General features: G+C 45.0%; 1 long non-coding RNA gene across 1 annotated transcript; it reads right to left on the bottom strand.

The window, feature by feature from the left end:
• Positions 1-454: 454 nt before the first annotated feature.
• Positions 455-13,953, bottom strand: LOC118239720. The gene is made up of 3 exons (XR_004772556.1): positions 13,782-13,953; positions 6,982-7,188; positions 455-1,110 (listed from the first exon to the last, which is right to left on the bottom strand). It is a non-coding gene; the product is annotated as an uncharacterized LOC118239720 (long non-coding RNA).
• Positions 13,954-26,405: the final 12,452 nt, after the last annotated feature.

Here is a 26,405-nt window from a genome sequence, read left to right as displayed (position 1 = left end):
ACCAAGCCACGTCCTGTATGAGCTGTATTGGATATACTACTGTATATCCAATAAACTCTCTGCTTCTGCCTTTTCTCTCTCTTCTATCGTTCTGTCACCACCCACGTCACCTGCCTGTCACTGACTCCCCTCACAGCAATTTTTTTCAACTGTCTTTAACTCCATTTTTGCCATTGCTAAGCTTTTGAGAGTCTGAGCTCTGTTGAGGGGTGGGCAGTCTGAATGTGGGTAGCAGAAACTGGACCCCAATGGTTTCCAAGCTCATCAGGGTGAGCCAACACTTGGTGTTTATTTGGCACTTGGCATTTTCTTTGAATTTTAAAATTACACATACGAGTATGGTCACTGTGTGGGTATGTATATGTGAGTGTAAATTCTCGTGGAGGCCAGAAAAGGGCATCAGATACCTGGATTTACAGGCAGTTGTAAGCCACCCAACATGGCTTCTGGGATTCAAACCCCAATCTTTTGCAAGAGCAGCAAGTGTTCTTAACCAGTGAACCATCTCCCCAGCACAAATTCTTTGGAAAAAATTTGTTTTTGTTTATGTGCATGTGCTGGTGTCCATGAAAGCCTAAAGATATTGTTGGATTCCCTGGAGCTCCAATTATAGGAAGTTGTTCAAGTGTGGGGTGCTGGGAATTGAACTCAGGTTCTTTGGAAGATCATCAACCGTTCTTAACCCCTGAGCCATTTCTCCAGCCCTGCCACCTGGCACTTCTTGAACATAGTCACCAGTGACATTGGATAGCAGTTGTACATGTTCATGGGCCACCGTGAGAGAAGCAAACCCAGGAAAAGGAACAGAGACAGTCGTTGGTCTTCCTGCTCACTTGCCATCACTCATTCATCCACGGAATCCCAGGAAGCCATTGTTCCTTCTCCAGGAGGGAATCCTGTCCTCCCAAGAACATGCTGGAGCTCCTTTTGTTTACCTGTCTGTGTGATCTGCGCTGAGTTTGTGACTCTCCTCATGCCAAATCTCCATCTTTCTTGTCAAAGTGTTTCACATGTTTTCTTGTCTTGAGAAGACCGCTGCTAACTCTTCTGGAATAGTGGCTTCCTCACACGTGGGGAAAGTTTCTGCCCCAGCAGTCCAGTGATAATATTCTGACCACAAGACAAAGACAAAGATCAGGGCTACTTCCGTGACCTTACTTTAGATGGTGTGGTCAGGCTGCCTTCCTCTCTGCAGTTCCCCTACCTCCACCTCCTACCCCTACCCCCATCCCTCACCCTCACCCCTCACCCCCACCTCCCATCTCCATTCCCCCCATCAGCACCAAGGGATGTTTATGGGCATTTTTACAGTCTTGCTAGTCCTGCCTGAGAACCATACCCTTGAGTCTGGAGAAAGCAAGCTGAGCACCTGTAGAACAGAGCAGCCATGAGGGGGAGATGTCAGTCTTGCCTTTTGGACCTGGCCTGTTTTGAGCTGTTGGTAGCAGGGTCCTAGCTCTCTGCTGCTCTTTTACATCATCCATGCTGTCAGTGGAGCATTGCTGCCGGTTTCATTACTTGGTGCTTGTCACAATCTAGGGTGATCTGGGAGGGAATTTCAACTGAGGAAATGCCTCCACCAGGCTGACCTGTAGCCAAGTTTGTGTGGTGTTTTCTTCATTAGTGATTGCTATGGGTGGGCAAGTAGTCCTGGGTTGTGTACAAAAGCAAGCTGATACAGCCATGGAGAGCAAGCCTGTAGGCAGCATTCTTCCATGGTTCTGCTCCAGCTCCTGCCTCCAGGTTCTCACCCTGTAAACTCTAAAGTGAAGTTAATCCTTTCCTAACCAAGTTGCTTTTGGTTATGATGTTTATCACAATAGAAAACAAACTAGGACAGTGCTTATTGCTATAAGGAATATATATTTTAAAAATATCGTATTAAAATTTCATATTAATTAAACATTTTTTTTCTTGAGATTGGTCTTATGATATATCTCTGGCTGGTCTGAAACTCACTGTGTAGATCAAGCTACACTTGAAATAGGCCTGCCTCTGACCCCCAAGTGCTGGAATTAAAGGTGTGCTGACTATTTCTTAAATTAAATTTTTTATTACATTTTAATTTATGGGGTGAGGCATTGTCCTCTTCCATCCTGTGGATCCCAGTGATTAAATTCAGGTCTTCAGGCTTGGTAGCAAGTGATTTTCCTGCTGAACCATCTCAGGGACCTTTAAGTTTTAATTTCTTCTTGTTGATTGATCGATTGATTTTTTGAGACAGGGTTTCTCTGTATAGCTTTGTAGACCAGGCTGGCCTCAAACGCATAGAGATCCGTTTGCCTATGCCTTCTGAGTGCTGGGATTAAAGGCATGCGCCATCACCTCCGAGCTGACTTTTAATTTTTTAAAATAAATTCTGAGTTTCTAGATTTGTAATCATGTCATCAACAAAATTATTCTATATGCTCTTTTATGTTTATGTTATTTGTTTTCTTACCTACTGCACTTGCTAGAACTTCTAAGAAAGTATTGAACAGTAACAACAGTGGTAGACACTGCTGTCTTGTCCACTGAAGGGTACACAGCTGTGTCAAGAATTTTTGTCATGTGATGCACACCCGAAAGAAAGAAAGAAAGAAAGTTAAAAAGGATTACAGGTTGGTTTTGACTCACAGTGGAGGGGTTTAAGTCCAAGTTTGTCTGGTTCCCTCACTGTGGGCCTAGGCTGAGGTGCGATAGAGCCTCTTATCTCACAGCATCCAGAAAAGAGAGAGGGGTACAAGAAGGGTCCAGGACAAGGCACATCCCCGGTGACTCACTTCCTCCAGCTGGACCCACCTTCTTAAAAGTCTGTACCACGTCCCAAAATAGCACCAGCAGCTATAGGCCAACCCTTTACCACACGCACCTGTGAGGGACATTTCATACATAAACCATGACGGAAACCTCTAGGGATTTTGTTGTTGTTAATTTTGTTGTTAATAATAATGGCCAGTTGCCCAGGCACTGGTGGCGCATGCCTTTAGTCCCAGCATTTCGGGAGACAGAGGCAGGTGAATCTCTGTGAGTTCGAGACCAACCTGGTCTACAAGAGCTAGTTCCAGGACAGCCTCCAAAGCCACAGAGAAATCCTGTCTTGAAAAACCAAAATAAATAAATAAATAAATAAATAAATAAATGGCCAGTTGGTCAAACTTATTTGGGGACATATTGATTTTTCTTTCTGAGGTTTCTGAGCTCATATTTCGTGAAGTGATCTGAGTTGTTGGCAGAGCCTATCCTAGTCTACACGGTCATATGAAAGATGCTGCAGATGTTACTGTTTTCAGTTTGGTTGTTTTTGTATCTTCATTGAGAAGTGATACTGATCTGGTTTTCTCTTTTCTCCATGAAGGGTTTCTGTATTAAGTGACATTAGAGTTGTGAGTTGAGCTGCAGATTTTCCATCTTTTCATGCATTGGAAGGGCTGGAGGGATGCCAGACTGACTTCCAGCTTGAGTCAGACCTGGCCAGTGTGAGCATGTGCTTCCCAGGTTGATTATTTCAAGTGCCTTTGCAGTTTCTTGTATTCACCTCTTCGTGTTGTCCTGATACCATAACTGGCCATTTGAATTAAATGAGGATCACCTATGTGCTGCAGGCTTCCTAAAAGCTTCAGGTTTCCAAGCTCTGACATCGTGACCCCTTCTGGAGTCTTCCCTCTTCATGACTCCCTTGTCACCCTGGATGGTATGCAGGCCTAAATGTCAACATTGAACAAGTTTTGGAGAGTGATGGTCATCCTGCTCTGGGCTTTCTGACAAAGACAGTTGATTTCAGGAAGAAGCAGTCAAACTTTGCCTCTTGTTTTCTACTCTATTGCTTTCTTTATACCCTCATAATCCTCTGTCTAATTTTCATGATGCATTTTATTTTTCTCAATCTGTTTTTCCTTTTTGTTTGTTTGTTTTGTTTTAAGACAAGGTCTCACCATGTAACTCTGGCTGAACTAGAACTCACAGAGATCTGCCTATCTTTGCCTCTCGAGTGCTGGGAATAAAGGTGTGCACCACCACACCCAGCTCAATTTCCTTCCTTCCTTCCTCCCTTTCATTTTCTTTCTCTCCTCTTCCTCTTCTTCATTTTTTGAGACAGGGTTTCTCTGTGTAGTCCTGACTGTCCTAGAACTCTGTAAACCAGGCTGGCCTTGAACTCACAGAGATCCTCCTGCCTCTGCCTCCTGAGTGCTGGGATTAAGGCATGTACCATCACCTCCTGGCCAACTTATTTTCTTAAGATGGATATAGGATCCTTTTTATATATTTCCTCAAAGCGCTGGTGCTTTGGCAGTCTGTTTCCATGGCTTTCTAGAAGCAGATTGAACTTCCCGCTTTAAATAAATGGTCACTAGGAGTGTGTTACTTCATTTCTGAGTGGTTAAAGTTGGAGATATTTTTGGTTATTTTAAATTTTGCTGGATTATAAGATCATTTAAATCAAACAACTTTCAGTTCACTGACATGCCAAATGTGGACGTATTTCCTCTGTGACCGCATGTATGCTACTGTGTAATACACCTGTCTGTCATTTTGTTTCCACCAAGACCTGCCCTTGGCATCCCAGCCCCCAATGGCCTTGCACACGGTGTCACAGCAACTTCCATCGGCATGTGCTCGCTGGTGGCTCTGCTTAGATTCTTGCTCTCCTCACTCTCTGGCTTGTGGCCATGGGGTTGGCCGCTCTTTGTTATTACTGGATTGGGTATATGGATGACATGTGCTAGAGATTCTTCTTCGTGCTTCCTGGTGACATTTCTAGGCTGGTGTGGGATGCCTGATCCTTAAATGACATACCACTGTCCAAGGATGGGAACCCGACCTTGTTAGAGCTTCTAAGGTCACAGCTTGCTCTTATTGGCAAGTGAGCATTTCCCCTGTATTATGGAAGGTCTTGGAGGGAGAGTATAGTATTCTTAGTAATGGCCCAGGCTGCTCAGGCTCACTCCCCATCCTTTCCTGGGTTCCCAGGGTTTTCGGTGGGCACACGGCCATACACCCTCCTGCGCATTTTCACAATCAATGGCTGTCACCATATAACGGAAGAGGTGGAGTGTCCTGGTGGAGCACTAGAAATATATAGTGCCCCGTGTTCCCAGATGGGGAAAGCTGAGTCTCAGAGAGGCAAAGTCACCTTCTTGGGAACACACAACTATATGTGAAGAAGCTGAAATAGTCTCATCTCTCTGGCTTCTGAGAAAGTGCACCCAGGAAGGATTTAGAAAGAAACCTGCCCCTTTCCCAGTATGCACTGAGTACCCTGATGGGTGTGCTTAATGGTTCGCAGTAAAGAAAAAAAAAATAATTGGGGAAGGAGGTGAGATGAGAGGGGAGCATCCGGTGGCCATGCTTCCTTAGGGGTCAGGGCTGGAATGTCAGCCAGAGCATGGGCAAAGGGGACACCATTCTTTCTGTACCTGCCCTGTGAGACTGCCAGGTAGAATTTAAGTACCTTGGCACTGAAGTGTTTCTCCAGTCTCCACAAGGCTGTGCAGATAGTCTGAATGCAGAGGAGGCAGCGTTGGTATGGGTACCACTTCATATATTGTCTTTTGGTTGGTATTGAGTTGGAGGGCAGCCCTTTCTTTGAATCGTTAGTAGTAAAACTTATTGTTCACACCCTTTAAAACATCTTTGTCTAGGTGTAGTGGTGCACACCTTTAATCCCAACACCTAAGAGGCAGAGGCAGGTGTATCTCTGTGAGTTCCAGGCCAGCCTGTTCTACATAGAAAGTTACAGGCTGTGGAAAGCTACACAGTGAGACCCTGTAAAGCTACATAGTGAGACCCTGTCTCAGTAAAATAAAGTGGAAAACATCTTTTGAGAATTCCTAGAAGGAAGGGGAGCCAGATGCTCCACAAAGCTCAGGCTTAGCAGCTGCAGGGAACACCCTGGATCTGACCTAGGTCAAGGCTTTGTCGCCTTTGCCTCAGGCATCTGCCTAGACTACTCTGTCCATGTTCCCATTCTGGACAGATGAGGGCCCCACAAAAGGTGCAATCTCAGGTACTGCTTCAGAGCTGCCCTGGGGCTAGGATACATCTCCTTTCTACTAGAGAAGTGGAGCTTAGCCTGGAGCTTGGAGGCACCTGTGGGCGGCCCTGAGGGGTTGAGGGCACTGGGAAGTGGTGAAGGCCCCAGAGCTGGGAACCGGAGGGCAGACAGGGGCCTTTACAATATCTCGAGGGTAAGAGACAGCCTGATTTTCCTGGGATGTGCTGTCAGGAACCAGCAGCTGGTCCATTTGCCTCTAGGGAGAGAAAGATATGGACAGAAAAGTGTCTTAGTGTGGGCCACACATCACCAGCCCTGTTCCTGGGGCTGCCTCGGGAGTAAGCAGACGGCCCATAGGGTGGACTTGGGCTGAGCTACATCCAGAGCTCTCTGACAGCTAAGCAGGAGCAGGGGCAGAGTGTGGGCAGGAGGCTGCTGTAGGGCTGGGGCTTTGCCAGGCAGCTGGGCCTGGTGTTTTTCCTTCCACTGGCTCTGGCACCAGGCCTGGTGAGCAAATGCTGACCCATATTTCCACTGCACAGGACGGAAAGTAGGACACCAGTGAGGCTGGAGCCAGGGTGGTGGGAGGCAGGCAGAGTTGGGAGGCCAGATACATCAGCTCAGACTTTCCAGGCTGGGAAGTGGGTCCTTAAGGAGGGAGTGCCCTTCCTAGGCCTCTGGGCTTATCTGGGCCAAAGAAGGGTTTTGGCAGAACCAAGCCACAGGAGCTGGGGGCGGGCGTGTTGTGATTCTTTTTATGCCCCCCCCCCCATTTTGAAGACCTTGCCAGGGCACACGGACAGGATAACTAGTTCTACTCTTCCCTACTGAGTGGCTCTGCTTCTTCCCCTAGGGCTTGGGAGACAGGTTCCCTTAGAGGTAGACCCCAATGTGGCTGCCTCATATTGGCCACCCTGACACCTGGATACAGGGCTGACTTCTTGGTCTGGTACTTCTCTTGCCCCAGGTTCTGTCCATGGCTGCCTCCCACACTCTGGTGGTATTACCTGCTGGTAGACCTGGTGAAGTGTATGGTCCTGGCATGTGTTGGGTACAGGAAGAGGATGCTCTGTGGCCGGGAGTGCAGAGCCTTTTTTGTGAGCTCTTGTGTTGTCATTGACCTCTGCACTGAAGAGCCCAAGAAGCAAGGAGAGTTCATCACAGGCAGATCTTTGTCCAGGAATCGTGGATCTGCCTACACCTTGCGCAGCTACCTAGGTTCAGATACAGTGAGGACCATGAGCATCTCAGGGAATGATGATACAGGGAGGACCATGAGCATCTCAGGGAATGATGATACAGGGAGGGCCATGAGCATCTCAGGGAATGATGATACAGGGAGGACCGTGAACATCTCAGGGAATGATGATACAGGGAGGACCGTGAGCATCTCAGGGAATGATGATACAGGGAGGACCATGAGCATCTCAGGGAATGATGATACAGGGAGGACTGTGAGCATCTCAGGGAATGATGATACAGGGAGGACCGTGAGCATCTCAGGGAATGATGATACAGGGAGGACTGTGAGCATCTCAGGGAATGCAGGGAATGATGATACAGGGAGGACCGTGAGCATCTCAGGGAATGATGATACAGGGAGGACTGTGAGCATCTCAGGGAATGATGATACAGGGAGGACCATGAGCATCTCAGGGAATGATGATACAGGGAGGACCGTGAGCATCTCAGGGAATGATGATACAGGGAGGACCGTGAGCATCTCAGGGAATGATAATACAGGGAGGACTGTGAGCATCTCAGGGAATGATGATACAGGGAGGACCGTGAGCATCTCAGGGAATGATGATACTAGAGCACATTGGAGTTCTGCTTCAGATTCCAAATCTCCTTTTCAGGATCCATGACCAATCCTGGTCAGCCAACAAGAAACAGCAAATAACACCTGTGGGTCTGACTCCACACTCAGATGGAGTCTGTACTGTTAAAGTGCTAGACTGGCCTAGACACAAGGAAAGTGCTTATCTCTATGCTTGTTGCTCTTGAAATTCCTCTGGCTGTTTCTGGAAAGTAGTGGGTCAGCACAGAGACTGTATCTAATAGGAGGGGATCCATCCAGCACTCCAGATGTCAACTGAGTATCCTGGATCGGATGCTCAGCATCTTTGCCCTGATTTCCTCATTATAAGGTGGGATAAAGACTGCTCTCAGGGCTCTTGTGAGATGTTAGGTTCTGGTCAAAGAGGATGCTAGCCAGTGACCGCATATCTAGTGACACTCTATCACATTTTTGGACTCAAACTATGGAGATACCATTTTCCCTGCCTCAGAATATCTAACATGAACAAGAGTGAGGTACCAGCTGGTAGAGAACTTGAGACACTCGTGGCCACAGTTACTCTGGTTTTCTGGCTGGACTGGCTAGGAAGTAAGTGGCAACATGGAGCCTCCATATATTAGAGGTCAGTAAATAACAAAGGTTATTTCCCATTCATGTTCCATGTCTTTTAGGTGGCCAAGGGCTTTCTCTGCCATGACCTTCTCCAAACCCCTAATCGGGAAACTTTTCCTTTGGTGTTGCCAGGAGCAGAGACAGAATGCTGGCCTGGAGCATAGTAGTGTAATTCTACTTGTCATTGATGACCCAGGCTGCAGTGGTCACTGACAACTGAGGCTACAGTGGCCATTCAGCACATATTCTGAGCCATAAAGGCCACACATTGCAGCAGTCCCCAGAACCTGGACTGCTGATCTCCAGAGACCAGAGAAGCGCTGGAAGTAAACATCTCAACAGCAGCCTGTGGCAGGGGCTCTGACTGTCCAGATCTGGGTGCTGTTCCTGTCCTGGGGTCTGAACTGTCAAGCTCACTGTTTTTTCCTCGTTAGCCCCATGGCTCTCCAGAGTGGCTCTTCCCTGGGAAAAGGAGCCACTGGCAGCCTGTGGGCTCCTGAATGTCAGCTGGGTAGAGGGGGTGGAAGCTTTCACCTTGGCCAGGGTGGAGAACTGTGAGATTGAGGTGCCCCCCCCCCCAGGGTAAGCCAGGACTGAGAAAGGCTCACAGCTGACTCTGAGGGTGAAGAAAATAAAGTGTCATTTTTTTCACATAGTGGATGGTCAGGTTCTCTTAGGGGAAAATGGACACATTGGCCCATATTAAAACCATGACTTCATGTTCAACAGAAGACATATGTAAAAATTTGAAGAGGTGACTTCAGGATGATGTCTTCTCTACATGTATCTGCCAAGACTCATATCTACATTCTACAAAGAACTCCATATCAGTCAAGGGGTTGGGAGAGAAAGGGAGGGAGGCAGGTAGGCAGGCAGCCTAGTGCCTCAGATGGATAGGAACATGAAGGAGGACATCCAAAGGCTAATGCAGTTATGGCAAGACCCTCAGGCTCACCAGGAACACTCACACTCAAAGTACACAGGCAGCATCTGGGCAGTGGTGGTGCACGCCTTTAAGCCCAGAATTTGGGAAGCAGGAGGATCTCTGTGAGTTTAAAGCCTGCCTTTTCTATAAAAGCAAGTTCCAGAACAGCTGGGATTGTTACACAGAGAAATCCTGTGTCTAAACACACACACACACAAACAAAAAAAAAAAAAAAAAAAAAACCCAAAAACTACAACAATAAAACCCCACAGGCAGCATCCTCAGCATAGTCAATATGAATGAGACAGGAAGCTGGTGTTGGGGACAGTGATGGGTAGATTCTGGGAGCTCAGGTTGCCCTCACCTTTTCCCAAGGTCATAGAGCAATGTTTGCAGGGCACCTGCTGCATTTATGGGTAGAATTATTTTGGTTCTCCTGACACTACATGCCTTTCAGAAAGAACTGCAAATTTTAGCATAGATTTTTACACTTTCTGCAAACATCCCAGCTGACCTTTTACTCCCCTCCACCACTACCCCACCAAAATAGAGTCTTATATGTAGCTCAGGCTAGTGGAAGTCACTGGCTCTAACATTTTGTATGGCTTTATGTATAGAAACAGATAGTTTGGCCTCTTCTTTATCAATCTATTTGCTTTCAATTTCATTTTCCTGCTTCATTTCTCTGGCTAGTAATGGCAGTAGAATTTATGTCTTGCTCCTTATCTTAGTGATAAAGTTTTTAGTCCTTTACCATTAGATATGTTGAAGTGATTTTTTTTCCCACAGAGAGTATTTCTGAGATAAAGGAAATTCTATTCTGTTCCTAGTATTTTTTTTAATCATAACATGTATTAATCTTTGTAAAATTCTTTGTGCTTTTACTAATAGGATCATGTAGTTTTTATCCTTTATTAATATGATATAGTGCATTGATTGACTTCCATATGTTAAACCAATCTACTGTTCATTGTAATATTTTTGATATTAAGTGGTTCAGTTGAGGTCATTTTGGTGAACACTTTTGTATCTATAGCCATATAGATGTTGTTTTCCTTCCTCATGAGGACTGTTGTTCAGTTTTGGTATCAGGATAGCATTGACTTGAGGGAATATGCTAGAAATTGTTCCTTTGCTTATTTCTAGAAGACTTGAAAAGTTAATTCTTCAAACGTCTGATAAATCCCCATAAAGCTTTTTGACTCATGGCTTTTCTTCATGGGAACTTTGTTTTGTTGTTAGTCCTATCTCTTTATTTCTAATCAAACCTATTCAGATTTTCTGTTTCTTGTAGCCAGTTTTGAAAGTTATGTCTTTCTTGGAATGTAAACATTCACTCAGCGTGTCTACTTAGGTGGGACGTAGCTATTCATAGGAGTTCCTCATAAATCTTTATTTCTGGGAAACCATTGATAATGTCTCCTATTTCATTCCTGACTTTTCTAGTTTGAGTCTTCTTGATTCCCCTGCCCCTTGGTCTGGCTCTCTAATTTTCTTGGTATTTTTTAAAGAAGGATTGATCATGGTTTATTGATTTTTCTCAATTACATTTCTACCTTGATACTTCCTATCTCTCTTGCTTGCTTTGCATTTCCTTTCCTTTTCTAGCTTCTTTAGGTGGAAGCTTAGCCAGAATGTTCCACCTGCACTTGGATATAAGGGCAGTCTCCTGTGTTGGTCCTCTCTATATAATCAATCGATTAATTATTTAATTCACTGAGTTCAGTTACTGCTGCCCTATGAACAGGGGTAGGGGGTTATCCACTACCTACCAGTAGCCACACTCCCACAGAAAAGTGACTACCAATAGCTCCTCAGCTAGGGGTGGGGCCTCTCAGAGAGGCCCTCCTTACTCTGCTGTAGATGTTAACTGGCTTGATCTTATGCAGGTCACCGAGCAGCTGTACGTTGATGAGTATAACAGCCATGCTACGTCTGGCCATTTCCAAGCACTCCTCCCTATTTTCTGGCTCTGACATTCTCTCTGTTGGCTCTTCTGCCTGAACCTTGCATGGGGACTAGGGAAAGAGGGTGATAGAGATGTCCCATCTACAGCTGAGCACTCAAAGTCCCTTATTCTGAGCACTTAGAACAGTATAGGTCTCTGCATTAACCACTTCCCCCTGCAATAAAAAGTTTCTCTGGCCAAAGTTGAGAGCAGCACTGTGGTGATTTGAATGATAATGGTTCCTATAGGCTCATATATTTGAATGCTTAGTCATTGGGGAGTGAAACTGTTTGAGAAAGATTAGAAGGATTAGGAACTGTGACACTGGGGGTGGGCTTTGAGGCTTCAAAAGCCCACACCAGTCCCAATTTGTCTGCCAAGAGATTAGGAAAGAGCTCTCAGCTACCTCTCCTGTGCCATTCCTGCCTGCACGCTGCCATGCTCCCCGCCATGATGATGATAATGGACTAACCCTCTGAAGCTGTAAGCAAGCCCCCAATTAAGTGCTTTCTTTTATAAGAGTTGCCTTGATCATAGTGTCTCTTCACAGCAATAGAACAATAACTAAGACAAGCACAAATCCATATATAGATTTAATACAAATATCTATATATTTAACATTTATATCTCTATATAGCCGTAAACATAAATGTTGCAGAATATTGCTTAACTATGTAAAAATGTGTTGCACATGTTTAGCTATGTAAAGATGTGTTGCATTTATTTTATTATGTAAAGATGTGTTGTTTTACCTAGCCTGCCTAAAGCACTCAATTGGTCTAATAAAAAGATAAATAGGACTTCTGGGCAGGGAGAATAAGTAGGAGGAGCAATTTAGGCTCAAGGGGGAGAAAGGAAAAGAGATGTCAGGGGGACACCAGTGACCAAACAGCCAGACACAAAGGAAGCAGGAAAGAGGACATACAGAATGAAAGAAAGGTAAAAAGCCCCAAAGCAAAACATAATGAATAGAAACAGGTTAAACTGAGTTAAAAGAGCTCGTGGGACAAGCATAAGCTAAGGCTGAGCATTCATAATAAGTCTCAATGTCTTTATCTGGGAGCTGGTTGGTGGCCCAAAGAAAATTTCCAGCTACACTTAAATTTTTTTCTTTCTTTTTATTTATTCTATGTATCTTTTACAACATGTATCTTGATCCCATTCACTTCACCATCCCTTTGCATCTGCCCTCTGCCCCTGCATGCCCCTCCCAATAAAACAAAATTTAAGAGTAAAAATTTTTTAAAGAGGAAAAAAGTGAAAAATCTGGTTATGGAAGCTGCAATATGACACAGTGAATCACAGAATAAACCCCTGTGTCCATGTATCCTTTTTGGGGGGCGGGGGTTGAGACAGGATTTCTCTGTTGCTTTGGAGACTGTCCTGGAACTAGCTCTTATAGACCAGAGATTCACCTGCCTCTGCCTCCTGAGTGCCGGGACTAAAGGCATGTGCCACCACTTGCAAGTGTTCATTGAAAAGAGTCATGGGTTTGAGGCCTCTGGTTTCTACTACACTGTCGATGCTGGGCCCTCACTAGGACTCTTCTTGGATATCCTGTTGTTGCCCTGTGTGGTGGAGATCCTGCAGCTTTGGGTCAGCGATCAGGTCCCTTCACATGCTCCAGCAGGTCACAGATGGGGTGGATGTTGGGGTGGGCCAGTCATAAGCTTGGTTCTGGGTCTGGGCAACTGCAGGATTGGTCCTCCCACCAGGGTGAGCTCTCCAGCATTGCCCCAGCTAATTCACCTCTTGTGGCAGTGAGTGAGGGGTGAGGCCAGTTCCCCTGCTTCACACCCTCAGGGTGGACTCACCTACACCTACATCATCAGGGTCAGCTCTCTTGTGTTGCCCAGGCAAGGGACGAAGAGGCCACTCTTCTGAGTGCTGCAGCTGGTGGGGGACTCTTATGACCCTGAGGCCAGACATCCTCCACCTGTCTCAGGTATTGATGGGCAGGAGGTGGGGGATGGGAATGGGGGTGGGGAGAGCACATGTCTCCTCTACCCATGCCATCTCTCCTCATGTCAGATGAGTAATGGGGACAGCTCTCCCCTGCTCACAACATCGGGGCTGGGTCACTCTCACCTCTGGCCACTGGGCCAGCTCTGCTGTGCTGTCTAGGCAAGGAGCAGGGCCAGCTTTTCTTAGTGCTGCCGCTGGTAAGGGGGAAGGTCAGCTCTCTCTCTACAGGCAGTAATGAGTGAGGGGTGGGGGGTGCATTTATCCCCACCCACTCCACCACATGACAGTCAGTAGCTGAGATACTCTCCCTTGCTTACAACTTAGGGGCTGGCTCACCCATACCTCTCACATATACTTGGCTCTATACACATAAATATTTATAAGACAGTTTAACAACAAAGTTATCAATAAACTTTCCCCAAGAACCTATGACTTCCCTAGTTATGGATTTTGAATGTCTTTATAGCACCAGGCACAAATTCCCTTCTGTGGAGCAGGCCTCAAACCGAATCAAAACAGCAATTTGGAGCCCCCATAAACAGTAGGTACATCTTACCTGGTAGGTGGGTCTCATAGCATGTAGGGTTCAGTGTAAGGTAGGACCATTGATACCTTTTCTTTCTCATCAACCTTTATAGTTCTTTCCAGCAGTGTTAGGATAAATCTTTCTGCCAAAAGCCACCAAGCCCCACCGCCATGTATGTGCTTTATGCCAGCCACCTGCCCGAGTTAGGGCCCCAATTAATGCATAGAGAGACTTGTATTAGGTACAAAGCTGCTGGGCCAATGACTAGGATTTCTCATCTGTTAGCTCAGTCTTAATTATCATAAATCTATATATTTTATAAGACTTATCTTATAGAAGATGCCTTTTGCTGGTGCCCTCTCTTGCTGGTGGCTCACATCCTGCCACTGGAGGAGGCGAAGGGGAGAAGGGGACACTTCCTGTTTCCTTTGCTTAAATATGAGTCTCTTTTCTATGTCACTTCCTGCCTGGATCACCACTTCTCTACTACATTTCCCAGAATCCTCTTTGACTCCTAGTCCTGTCTAACTTGCTGTCTCATTGGCCAAACAGTATTTTATTCAATAATCAGCAAGATAAACATACAAAGAAGTACATTCCTTATCACAGCAGTATGAAAATTAGCCATTGGAGAGAGTTTCCTGGTCTGTTAAAGCACTGCTAGGTTGATATTGTCACTCATCCAGAAGACCCAGCCTCCAATGGGCATGGAGCTGCCATCAGCTGCTCACTCCACTTGGAGGACAGCGTAGGGCCGCGGTGCTGCTTGCCAGCTGTAAGCACAATGGTCATGCCTGGGGAGCCTGTGGGGTGGCTGGGGAGCCTGTGGAGTGGCCAGTGCACTGCCCAGCCCCACAATCACCCTAACTCTGGGCAACAAAAGGATATCCAAGATGAGTCTTAGCAATATTCCAGTACTTATGATGCTTCAGAAACTTTGAACCAGATCAATGACTCATTGCAATAATTATTTGCATATAAAGCAGTTTGGGCAAAGGAATACAGTATGTGACACACAGCAGGTTGCAACACCACTTTCATATGTGAACGTGCAATAGAAAGATGGAAAGATAGCAGGATGGAGTGCTGTGCATGGCAGAGGGAAGCAGAGACGCAGCGACTGGTATGCAAGCCTGGCCATGGTGGACCAAGAAGCATGCCATTGCTGAGTAGGGCCGTTTCTCAGGGAGCTGGGGGCCATTACCAGCCCGCCTCATCCCAGCTGCTGCCAACTTGGCTGGTGCTGCCACTCAGCCCACAGGTCCAGTCTGCCCCACGGAGCTGCCACTGTTGCTGCTTCTTGAGCCGCTTGCCCTGCTGTAGGGAAGAGAGCATGGGGCAGCATTGCTGCCCACAGGCTGCAAACATGATGGTCATGCCTGGGTACTGGCAGGGTGGCCAGTGCCAAGGGCAGGGTGACGTACAGCAGCCTGGAACTCGTGTAGGTACTGCCCCTGAATGTCATCACCCTCACTCTGAACAACAAGACATCTGAGATGAAGAGTGGTTCATATTCTGGATTAAGCCTCCTGGAAGACTTCTATGGTTTGTGCTGCTGGCCTGATGCCATGTTGGTATCTGTGGTCCCTGCTGTCAGTGTAGGCTGTATTAATGTCCATGGTCTGTGTTGTCACCAGAGGCCAGGTTGATGTCTGTGATCTGTGCCTCTGTTGGTGTCATGTTGATGTTCATTGTCCATGCTGCCATCAGAGGTTGTGTGGGCCAGGAAGCTCCTTTTGCAGTTGTTTTGATGACTGCAGACTCATATGAGAATGAGAGACACTGAAGGCTTCTGGGACAACCCCCTTCCTCCCCAAAAAGAAACAGTCTAGACAGGAAGCTGTTGAAGATAGTCCTTTAAAAAAGTGTGATAAAGATGCTAAAGTGTGATTATCTATTGCCTATGTTTTTCTGGTTGTAGTTAATTTCCTTGGGTTGGAGTTTTCCAAGGGGGAGATCTTGGTTCCCAGACTGACAGCTGGGAAACCAACATGGGACCGCTTCAGAATCCCCGAATGTGGAGTCAGTGAGGAGACCTCGGGAATCTATGGGGCCTTTTATAGTAGATCAGTATATATCCCTAGCATAGGAATAGACTTTGGGAGCCCATTCCTCATAGAGGGATACTCCCTGAACCTAGACACAAGGGGGAGGGCCTAGGCCCTGTCCCAAAGGATATGACAGACTCTGAAGACCCCCTATGGAAGGCCTCACTCTCCCTGGAGAGCAGAAAGGGTATGGGATGGGTAGGGTGTTAGTTGGGGGGTGGGGCAGGGGAGGAGGGGAGGGAGCGGGAACTGGGGTTGACATGTAAAACAATCTTGTTTCTAATTCAAATAAAAAATGGAGAGAAAGAAAAACAAGTAATTCTCCACTGATTAAATATGAACATCAGTAAATTTATGAACTTCTCTTTCTTTATTACCATTATTATCACCTACCCAAAGACTATTATATATAAATTAAATTAATTGGATGGATGAAGTATTCTTATTGGTGAATAAAATACAAAATACAATAAAACATAAGTTCTAGCAAAAAAAGATGCTAAAGTGTAACTCTTCACAGTTGACGGATATCTGTGGGGGGTCAGCGGTGGGGGAGGGCTCTATTATCTTTAAGGGGGTGACCACTGGGAGTGGTCCGATGAGTATGTAGGCAACACAAATTGGACTTGATGTCTTTTTGCAGGAAGGGTCAAGGGTGGGAGAGTGGACCTGGGAGGAATGGGAAATGAGTGTGATCAGGTTCATCATATGAGATTCCTAAATAATTAATAAAAATATTATATTTTGGGAAAAGATTCGTTTCTCTGTGTCTTGCAACCAAATTATGTGGTGTCTGGTCTTCAGCAATAGGGTTTTACCATCTCGTTATGGTGGGTAACCCAGAGAAACGTCTTCTGGAAACAGCATTGTTCACTAATGTGGGTTACTTCTGTTCAAACTTTATAAAAGAAATTTAATTAGCTTACAAACTAGTTGGGTTTAAAAAGTTTCTTCATGACCTTTAGTTTTGGTTAACCCATCCATCTTCTACCCCTCCTTTTCCTCATTGCACTTCTCCATTCCTGATTTGTTCTTGTTTGTTTCTTTGAAACAAGGTGTCCTGTAGGCAAGGCTGACTTTGAATTTGATATGTAGCTGAGGCCGGTCTTGAACTCCTGATCCTCCTGCTTCCATCTCCCAAATGCTGGGATTACAGGCATTAGTACCACGCCACCCTTATTCACTGTCTTAATTAATTAGTATAGCACTGTTGCCAAGACCGGTCTTGAACTCTAATTCTAATGACCCTCTGTGTAAGTGTTACAGCTCTGAGGAGAACGGTATCTTGGGCAGTCAGGAACCAAGGAATACCAGAGAGTCACACTGCACAACAAACCTCACACAAGAGATTTATTCTAAAATACACAAGAGGGTGGACACCTTTGATCAGAAGAGAAGCAGCAAAGAATTGAGCAGGAGGCAGGCTTTATATAGGGTTTTTGGGGTGTATGTGTGTAGCTTTCCAGGGTGAGCAATCCAGGTCTCAGATTCTGAGATTGGGAGATTTTGTGGCCTGATCTTGGGACAAGCTCAGGGGTTGGTGGGATTCTGTGGTCCGAATTTGGTGTTTCTTTCTTTCTTTCTTTCTTTTTTTTTTTCTCTGCAGCTTGGCCACCTGCATCTAGAAGGGCTGGAAGACCTTAAGACCATTAGGGTAGTCTGGTGGGGGGAGAGGGTTAGCCACTTGCACCTTGGGGGTCTTACACACAGGCCTCAGCATCCCAAGTATCTGGGACTACAGGGATGCATGATCATAGTTTGTTTATTATTCTGTGTCTTTACATGGCAGTGTTTATCTGATACTTAATTCTTTACCAATAAGGTAAGATTTAGGTGTGTCATTTGCTGTTTGTTTTCCATGTTTCTTGTGTCCTTTTGTCCTTTCATATTAGACAAATACCTACTGACTAATTTTAAAGCAGCTGGTTTTTCTTCTTCCTGTATTTTTATTTTCCTAGTGGTGGCCCTATGGGAAAAAATTAATACCTTTTAAATTTCTTAAATTTTATTTTATGCATATGGGTGTTTTGCCTGCATGTACGTTTGTGCATCACTGGTGTGTTTGATGCTCAAGGGGACCATAAGAGGGCATTCGACCTCCTGGAACTGGAGTTATAGGTGGTTGAAAGTCACTTTCTGGGTTCTGGGAATCAAACCTGAGTCCTCTGGAAAAGCATCCAGTACTCTTAACCTCTGCACCATCTATCTCCCACAATTAACATTTTAATATTTTAATTTATACCAACTTTCAGGAGTATATAAATACTTCACTTATATATAGCTCTACTCCTATAACCCCTCAGGGTATCACTGTTGTAAAAATGAGATCTTTATGTATCATCCATTGGTAAATAATCCTAACTATTACTCTATGTATGACTTTCAAATCAGATAGAATAAAAGACTTACAAGTATAGAACAAATTTACAAGGTCTTTATTATATTACAATTTCCTCAATTTTTTATTTAAAGTATACATAATATAATATTTATCTTCTTAGACACTTTAACTATACAGAGCTTTCTGCATGACCTCAGGTGGCTGAACAAGTTGGGGAGTTTCCCTTTTCCAGCAATTGTTGCTGCTTATTTAACCGTAGGGAGGGGGCCTTGTGAGTCTTGTTTTGGGAACTTTCTGAGACTTATGAGTTTTGTTTACTTTTTGTTGTTGTTGTTACTCTGCACTAAGCAAGTTATTTTTTTTTATTAGTTCAAATTAGGAACAAGCTTGCTTCGCATGTCAATCCCTTCTCCCTCTCCCTCCCCTACCCCCAACTCTCTCTCCAACCCCCCGCCTACCCCCATCCCCATCCACCCTCCACTCCCCAGGCAGGGTAGGGCCCTCAAAGGGGGCTCCCCAAAGTCCACTACATGATCCTGGGCCGGGGGGGGGGCTAGGGCCTCCCCCATGTGTACAGGCCAAGAGAGCATTCCTTATCGTGGGATGGGATCTTAAAGTCCTTCTTACACCAGGGAAAAATACTAATCCACTATTAGGGGCCCCCTAGAGTGCGGAGGCCTCCTCATTGACATCCATGTTCAGGGGTCTGGATCAGTCCTGTACTGGCCTCCCAGACAGCAGTCTGGGGTCCATGTGCTCCCCCTTGTTCAGGCCAGCTGTTTCTGTGGGTTTCACCAGCCTGGGAGTTTTGTTTACTTTTAAAGTTTCATGAACTTTTCTTTTCCATAAACAAGGGAATGTTTCAATTGAGAGAAAATTGCTACATTTCTCTCCACCCCTTCTTCCAGCTCTTTCTTTTTGCCACCTCTTCCATGATATTCCCCGAGCATGGCTGGTATAGATGTCCATTTATGGCTCAGCACTGGACAGTGGCAGTCACCAGTTATCTTTACCTGTGGTTATGCATCTCTGTGGTATACCACCTACTATTAAAAGGAAGCTCCCTTTCATGAGTAATTACAGATGGCAGCATCAATGATCTTTGGGATAAGCACAAATGTTTACGAGGCAGTTTGTCAGGCACATCACAGATGTTCAACAAAACAATAACAACTACTTCCTCCTGAGGCCTGTGGACCTCCCAGCTACAGGCTTTTGCCCTGGCTTACAGTGTAAGTCATGAGTTTCCCCATGTGGAGCTAACCTTAAATCCAATGGGAAAAAGCAGTTGGTTATAGTCATAACAGCAGTGCCACTATTGCTACAGTGGGCACATATAGCCTGACATGTTGGTGTCATATTTCACAAGGTTCATAGTTGATCAGGACAGTTGGTGAGGATTCTCTCCTAGCAGACTTCATAGCACTCACTGTGTGGCACTATGAATGTTAGCTAGTAAGGAAGGAACTTCCTGTTTAGTCTCAAATTTATTTCTCTGTGTCCTGCAGTGAAATTATGTGATGTCTTCAGCAATAGCATCTTATCATCTAGTTCTTGTGGACAACCAGTGGCAATGGCAATAGCCCTTATGGTTTGTGATGCTTCTGGGAAAACATCTGACCAACAATTCATAGGGAGGTAACTGATATCTATTAATGAAATTTTTATCCAACAACCTCACAACTCTTAGGAGTGTCCTTTTCTGTTTATGTAAGAGGTTTTTGTTTAAACTTCATTATTATTTACTGTTCTTCCAGATGTTCTTACAAATCTGTAAGGTGGTCAAGGGTTAGCATGATGTAATGAACTATCTTATAGAGGGAGGCAGAATTTCTAAAGGGCTTTCCATCCAAATACGTGCCATTTGGTCTTGAGCAGCTAAGGGGCTACTTAAAAGGGAACATTAATAACATCCAATGCAACAGGGAAAGATCTCACCACTTCTATCAGTTCTTTTGTCAAAAGAGCAACATTGGGCATGTGGCACGGGTGGGGGACACTATCTATCCCTCCATAATCCACAGACATTTTAAATGAGCCGTTCTGCCTCCTCATCTCTGGGTACTGCAGCTGATGAAGGAGCATTTTCCTGCTCCAATGATCTTCTTGGAAAGGCTGGCTCGAGTTTCCCGATTGGCTCAGGCCCACTGACCCTGCTTTTTAGCTTGCTATGCCTGCCACTGCAGCTGGAAACCCAGTTCTGATAGGCTCCGGAACAGCACTATGAAGCCTACCTTCCTATTGGAAGCCTACGTCTTCTACAAGGACCCTAGTCTGGGCAATGAATCTGCACCCCCAGAGTATTTTGTATCATATACTCTGGTGGGATAATTGCCCCACCCCTAGGATAAGCTTAACCTTTTTCATCTGTATTGTTTTCTTTCATATATTTAGTGAACTGCTGCTCAGGGTTGCATTTCCATTTTATTTTTCCATCATGCAACTGGCTTTCTCTATATCTTACTTTAGTTCTCTGAACATCTTAGGACAGTTGTTGTACAGCTTTTGGATAGACAGTTTATCTTCAGGTTTTTTTTTTTAAATCAATCTATTTACTTTCCCCCTGAAATGTACAACACTTTCCTGATTCTTTGTAGGCACTGTGATTTTTTTTTTGTTAAAATTGGAAATTTGAATCTAATAATGCCATGACATTGTGATGATCAGCTTCTCCCCAAGGTTTGCTCTAGTTCATTTGCTGTAGGCTGTTTCTGGGCCAAGGACCAGCTTGACATGCAGACTTGTCTTCTCAGGCCTTTTCAGAGCCTGCACCTTTCCCAGTGTTCCTGGTATCACTTTTTAACTTTCCCCCACATACACAGTTCCCTATCAACAATTTAATTTTTGTTGTTGGAGATCCCAAAAGAGGAAAAAGAGAATGACGAAGGGGAGTGGGGAGAGGAAGGCCTTGATGGGGGATGTCCTTCTATATATCTGTTTCTCTTATTGGTTGATGAATAAAACACTGTTTGTCCAATAGAGGTAGGAGACAGGAGAATTCTGGGAAAGGTAGGCAGGGAGAGCCTGCAAAGAGATGCCATGTAGCCACAAAAGGAGTAACAGGTCTGGGCATTCTCTGGTAAACCAATACCACGTGGAAATACACAAACTTATTGAAATGGGTTAATAATTAAGACAAAGCTAGCTAATAAGAAGCCCTAGCCATCGGCCGACAGTTTAATAATTAACATAGTGTCTCTGTGTGTACATTTGGGGCTGAAGTGGTGGGATCTGGTGGGACAAGAAAACTCCAGGAACAAGGCCTCAGTTTTTTTTAAATCTCTTGGAAGTTACCAGCTGGAATGGTGGGGTACATTAGCTACTTTATGTTGCTGTAACTAAAATACCTGATGCAGACAAGGATGCACAGGGGATAGCAGTTCATCATGGTGGGGAAGGCTTGGCAGAGATGCCCTGTGATGGGGAGGAAGGTCTGGCAGAGATGCCCTGTGATGGGGAGGGAAGGCCTGGCAGAGATGCCCTGAGATGGGGAAGGCCTGGCAGAGATGCCCTGTGATGGGGAAGGCCTAGCAGAGATGCCCTGTGATGGGGAAGGCCTGGCAGAATGCCCTGTGATGGGAAAGGCCTGGCAGAGATGCCCTGTGATGGGGAAGGCCTGGCAAAGATGCCCTGTGATGGAGAAGGCATGACAGAGATGCCCTGAAATGGGGAAGGCCTGGCAGAGATGCCCTGTGATGGGGAAGGCCTGGCAGAGATGCCTTGTGATGGAGAAGGCCTGGCAAAGATGCCCTGTGATGGAGAAGGCATGACAGAGATGCCCTGTGATGGTAGAAGCATGTGGTGGAGGCACCTCATAAAACCTACTGAAGGAGAACCCCAGACCATAACCTTCAAGGCCTTCCCACAGCAACCCACCTCTGCAACAAAACTCCATACCCTAAATGTTCTACAAGCTCCCAAAACAGCTCCACCCAAGTGTCCAAACACAAGAGCCTATGGAAGGAATTTTGCATTCAGATCTTCACATGGGCTTGCAACAATTACAGACACAAAAATGACCATCCATCTTTATGAACTTCTGTGATCACAGCCTTGGTTAGACATTTGAGTACAGATTATAGATATCTGGAAGACAGAGTCCTTTGTGGCCACTTACCACAAACGCACTTATAACTGCCTGGTGGTGGGGTGTGGCAGGCAGCTCTTCTAATATGGAAAGCAACTGCATTTCATTTTTGAGCCTCCCCTGAAAGTTGCATACCTTCAATAGATTTCACAGTTCCAAAGTAGTTATACCATCCAGATTCTTCAGTGTAACTGTTACCCATGTTGGAGACAGCTTCCTGCCCAATAGTGGAACCTCTCACTCCCAGGGCCTCCTGTCTCAATACTATTTAGGGGACTATTTCTTCACTTGGCTTTGAATTACTGCCCTTTTGTTTCAATCTAAAGAATTCCCTTTAATATTTCTTCTGGTTTGGGTTATTGTGGAGTGAAAGTCTTTTCAGATATAGAGTTCTTGGCTTTTTGTTCATTTCATCCCATTGCCTACTGGCCTACATGGTTTCTGGTAGGGGTGAGGTATTAAATCTAATAAAGTAACTCTTGTATATGATGGTTTGTTTCTCTCTTGCTGATTCAGGATTCTTTGGCTTTTGAATGTTTAACTGTGTCTCTGTGAGGGTCCTCTCGCATGTTCCATACCTAGACTCAGTTGAGCTTCTTAGATATATAGATTATCTTTTTTCATCAGTTTTGGGAATTTTCAGCTGTGATGATGCTTTCCAATAATTTTTCTCTCTTGAACAAAAATTCCTGAAAAGAAACTGTGTCTGGCTGTGAACAAAAAAAAAAAAAAAAAAAAAAAAAAACCCTCCTGGAAGGAGCCTGTGTTTGTAGAGACCAATGGGCCAGTTGGAAATTCAGTACTGTGGAGAGGTTGGAATTTTGTACGCTCAGAGGCTAATTACTTTATCTTGGTCTAGTCTAGTGGTAGTCTTCTGGGATAGTCATTCCTTGCCCCACTCTGCACCCTGTGATGATAAGTAAAAACCTCTTAGAAGCTATTAACTTAGAATTAACATCTTGAAATAATAAATGAAAATCTCTAGAGGTTTTAACTTAGCACACTAGCTTCCACCAATCTGAATGCTAAGAATTGCTTCTGGTCCATCTTGGGCCTATAAGATAGCTCCCCTGTCTCATTGTACCTACCTCTCTGGTGTACCCACCAATGTCTTTTAAAGATGCCTTGATTTATGACTTTCTTTGTTCTATAAAACTACAAAAACTCTGTTGGAACATGGAATTTGGGGTAACAAATCTGTGTCCTTGGGCCATGGTCACTCCAAATGGCTCCAGAATAAACTATTCTTCCCTTTAAGATGAGAACTGTGACTTTTACATCATCACTTTCAATCTCCTCTTCTCCCTTTGGGACTTCAATTATGTAATTATTTGTGTTTGATGGTACCCTGAAAGTCTCTAGTATTTGTTTAGTTTTCATTATCCTGCTTTCTTTCCCAGACTGCATAATCCTAATTGATCTATTCCTTTTATGGACTTTTTTTTTTTTTTATCCCATCTTCTCAGATCTCCTGTAGAGAACTTTTTGATTCAGTTTCCATACTTTGCAACTTCAGAATTTGTGTTGTTCTGTGATTTCTACCATTTGCTGATATCATTCCTTGGTGAAGTATCACATTCATATTTCTGCTTCCTTTGTGGGATAAAGGCAGTTTAGGGAAGGATCTCGCTACACAGTCCAGGTGGACCTGTAGCTTGTTATGTAGAAGAGCCTGCCAAGTGCTGGGGTTGGAGGTGTGAGCCACCATGCCTGGCTCTTAGATCTCTGAGCATACTTAGGACTGTTAAAGTCTTTATCTGGTGTGCCCGAGGCCTGGGCTTCCTCAGTAAGTTGTTGTAGCTGTTTTCTTACTCTCACTGTATGGGCTGTACTTTCCTCTGTTTTTTTGCATGTTTTGTTGGAACTGAACAGTTTAGAGAGTATAATGTGACAACTCTGGAGATTAGATCCTTCCTCTCTTCAGGGTTTCTGTTTGCTGGTTTCCTTAGTGACTCTCTGACTTAAGCTTGAAATATTTCTATTCTTTGCCATGCATGGCTATAAAGTCTTTCCTTAGTTAACTCAGTGGTCAGGGTATTACTGGACTGAAGATGTCTGTAATCAGTTCATCTCCTAGTGGTGGGACTCTCTGTGCATTGGGATGTGCTTGGAACACTTAGCCAGACACTTAGTAAGGGAGCTTGCTAGTCCTTTCTTCCTGCTTGCAAAGAGCCTCAAGGTCAGTCAGAGGTGAGTGCTGAGGGCTTGTCAGGTCTTTCCTGAGCGCTGGACTTTCCTGGTTCCTTGGAATGGGTGGCCTTCCAGCTTCCCAGGGATTTGTTGGAAGTTTTTTTAGTTGCTGTGTGCTTCTTGCCTCTGAGCTTTTCATTCTAGGTTTTTTGGCCTCAACTTTTAACCACCCCTTGGGCAACTGCCTGAATTATTACCTGTAGTTGTTTTCAACAATAGCCTCTTGGGAAAGGCTCAGAAGCAAGTCAAATAAAGACAGCTTCCCACGAGGGAGGGATCTTCCAGGGAGCTACCAGAGAGGAGAAATAAAGAGAACTTTCTGGAAATGAGGTTTTGAGAAGGCTCTAGTCCCATTTCCCATGTTATCCAATGCAGAGACTTCAAGATTATAGTTTCACTATTAATGGAGAGAAAGTTTGGGTATGAGGTAGTTAAATGTTTACCACCTTCCCTGTTTTCTTGACACAATAACTTCCCATTTACTGTTGCTAGCCTTTGGTTAATTTCCAGAGGACTAAAAACCCTGCCCAGAAATTTCTTACTTTTTTTTTTTATTTTGTGAAACAGAATCTCACTATGTAGTCCTGGCCAGCTTGGAGCTTGCTATGTAGACCAGGCTGACCTTCAACTCACCTGCTTTGGCCTCCTAAGTGACAGGTCCAAAGGAAACACAATTCCCCAAGCTCCAAAACGCAGTCCAAACATCCAGAAATTAGTTCAATATGGACTATAGGAGGATTTCTGGCAGCTAGATAAAAGGCAGCATTACTCAGGAGTTTGTAAAACTGGTTCTCCTCTGCCAAAAGGAGTCATTTCCCTTACCTCTGGCAGAAGGGACACATGGCTACCTGTGACACCTATCAGCATATCAAAGCTCATGCTGGCCTCCTGGCTCCCTCAGTTTCACAAGGACCTGTTACACATTTCAAAGCCCATGCTAGCATCCTAACCTTTTCATCTCCTCCTCTACCCTTAACTTTCTCCAGCTCACAGACTTCCATATCCCCAGCTACTCATCCTTCTTATAACCCAGATAATCTCACTATGCTCCTCTCTCTCTCTCTCTCTCTCTCTCCACACACACACACACACACACACACACACACACACACACACACACACACACACATATATATATATACACACTCTCCTCTCTCCTCTCTTCTCTTACAGATAGCCCTGGCCATGTTCAGTCTGTTTCTTTCTCCCTCTGTTCTTGACTCTTTCAGATGCCTCTGGTTGTTCTCTCTCTCTCTTATCTATAACAAAAGCTTTCCCCTTAACCATACCATGAAGCCGTTATGTCATCAGTTTACACACCACGTGCTGGCCCTGTCCAGACATTTTTGTCAGCTTTCTTGTTGCTTTGATAGAGAGAGTTCTCAAGCCCTCTTACTCTCCCCGCTCCCAGGTCCTGGCATCTCATGTCAGATGTGAAGAGACACTGTGGCAAATGCCCCTAGAGATGGTCAGGCCCACACTTATTTTATTTTATTTCTACCATGGGGGCTGTCATGAGGAGAATTTTGTGAAATGGTTCTATCCTTTCACCTTTACATAGGTTTAGGGGTTGAACTCAGGTCACCAGGTTTTAGCAGTCATTCCACTGCCCCAGGCTCACATTTAAAGGAGGCACAGTGGAAGAAGAAAGTCTGTATTAAAGTCATACAGCATCAGCAGGGCCTCTCCAGATCTGTCACATGCCAGGCGTGGCCTGGAATCCCAAAAGGGGAGGGGGGAAATGACTTGGGAGGGCGTTTGTTCTGTGTTCCTTCTGGGGACAGAGCTACAGAGCTCACACACATGGGAAACAGCTGGATGTGGCCCCACTTGCATTAGCTCAGAGACTAAGGCAAGCAGACAGGGATGGGTGCTATAGGAGTTATGGCTTCTCACTCTCTCACTTTCTTCTTAGAGTGTTTTCCAAGAAAGCAAAGGCCACAAGGCTGAGCCCAGGACTTGGTTACTGGATATAGTTCAGGCCCTGA

Source organism: Cricetulus griseus (assembly GCF_003668045.3).
Source record: "Cricetulus griseus strain 17A/GY chromosome 1 unlocalized genomic scaffold, alternate assembly CriGri-PICRH-1.0 chr1_1, whole genome shotgun sequence".
Lineage (NCBI taxonomy): Eukaryota > Metazoa > Chordata > Mammalia > Rodentia > Cricetidae > Cricetulus > Cricetulus griseus.
The sequence above is the reverse complement of the archived record's forward strand: the minus strand, read 5'-3'. Positions and strand labels throughout refer to the sequence as shown.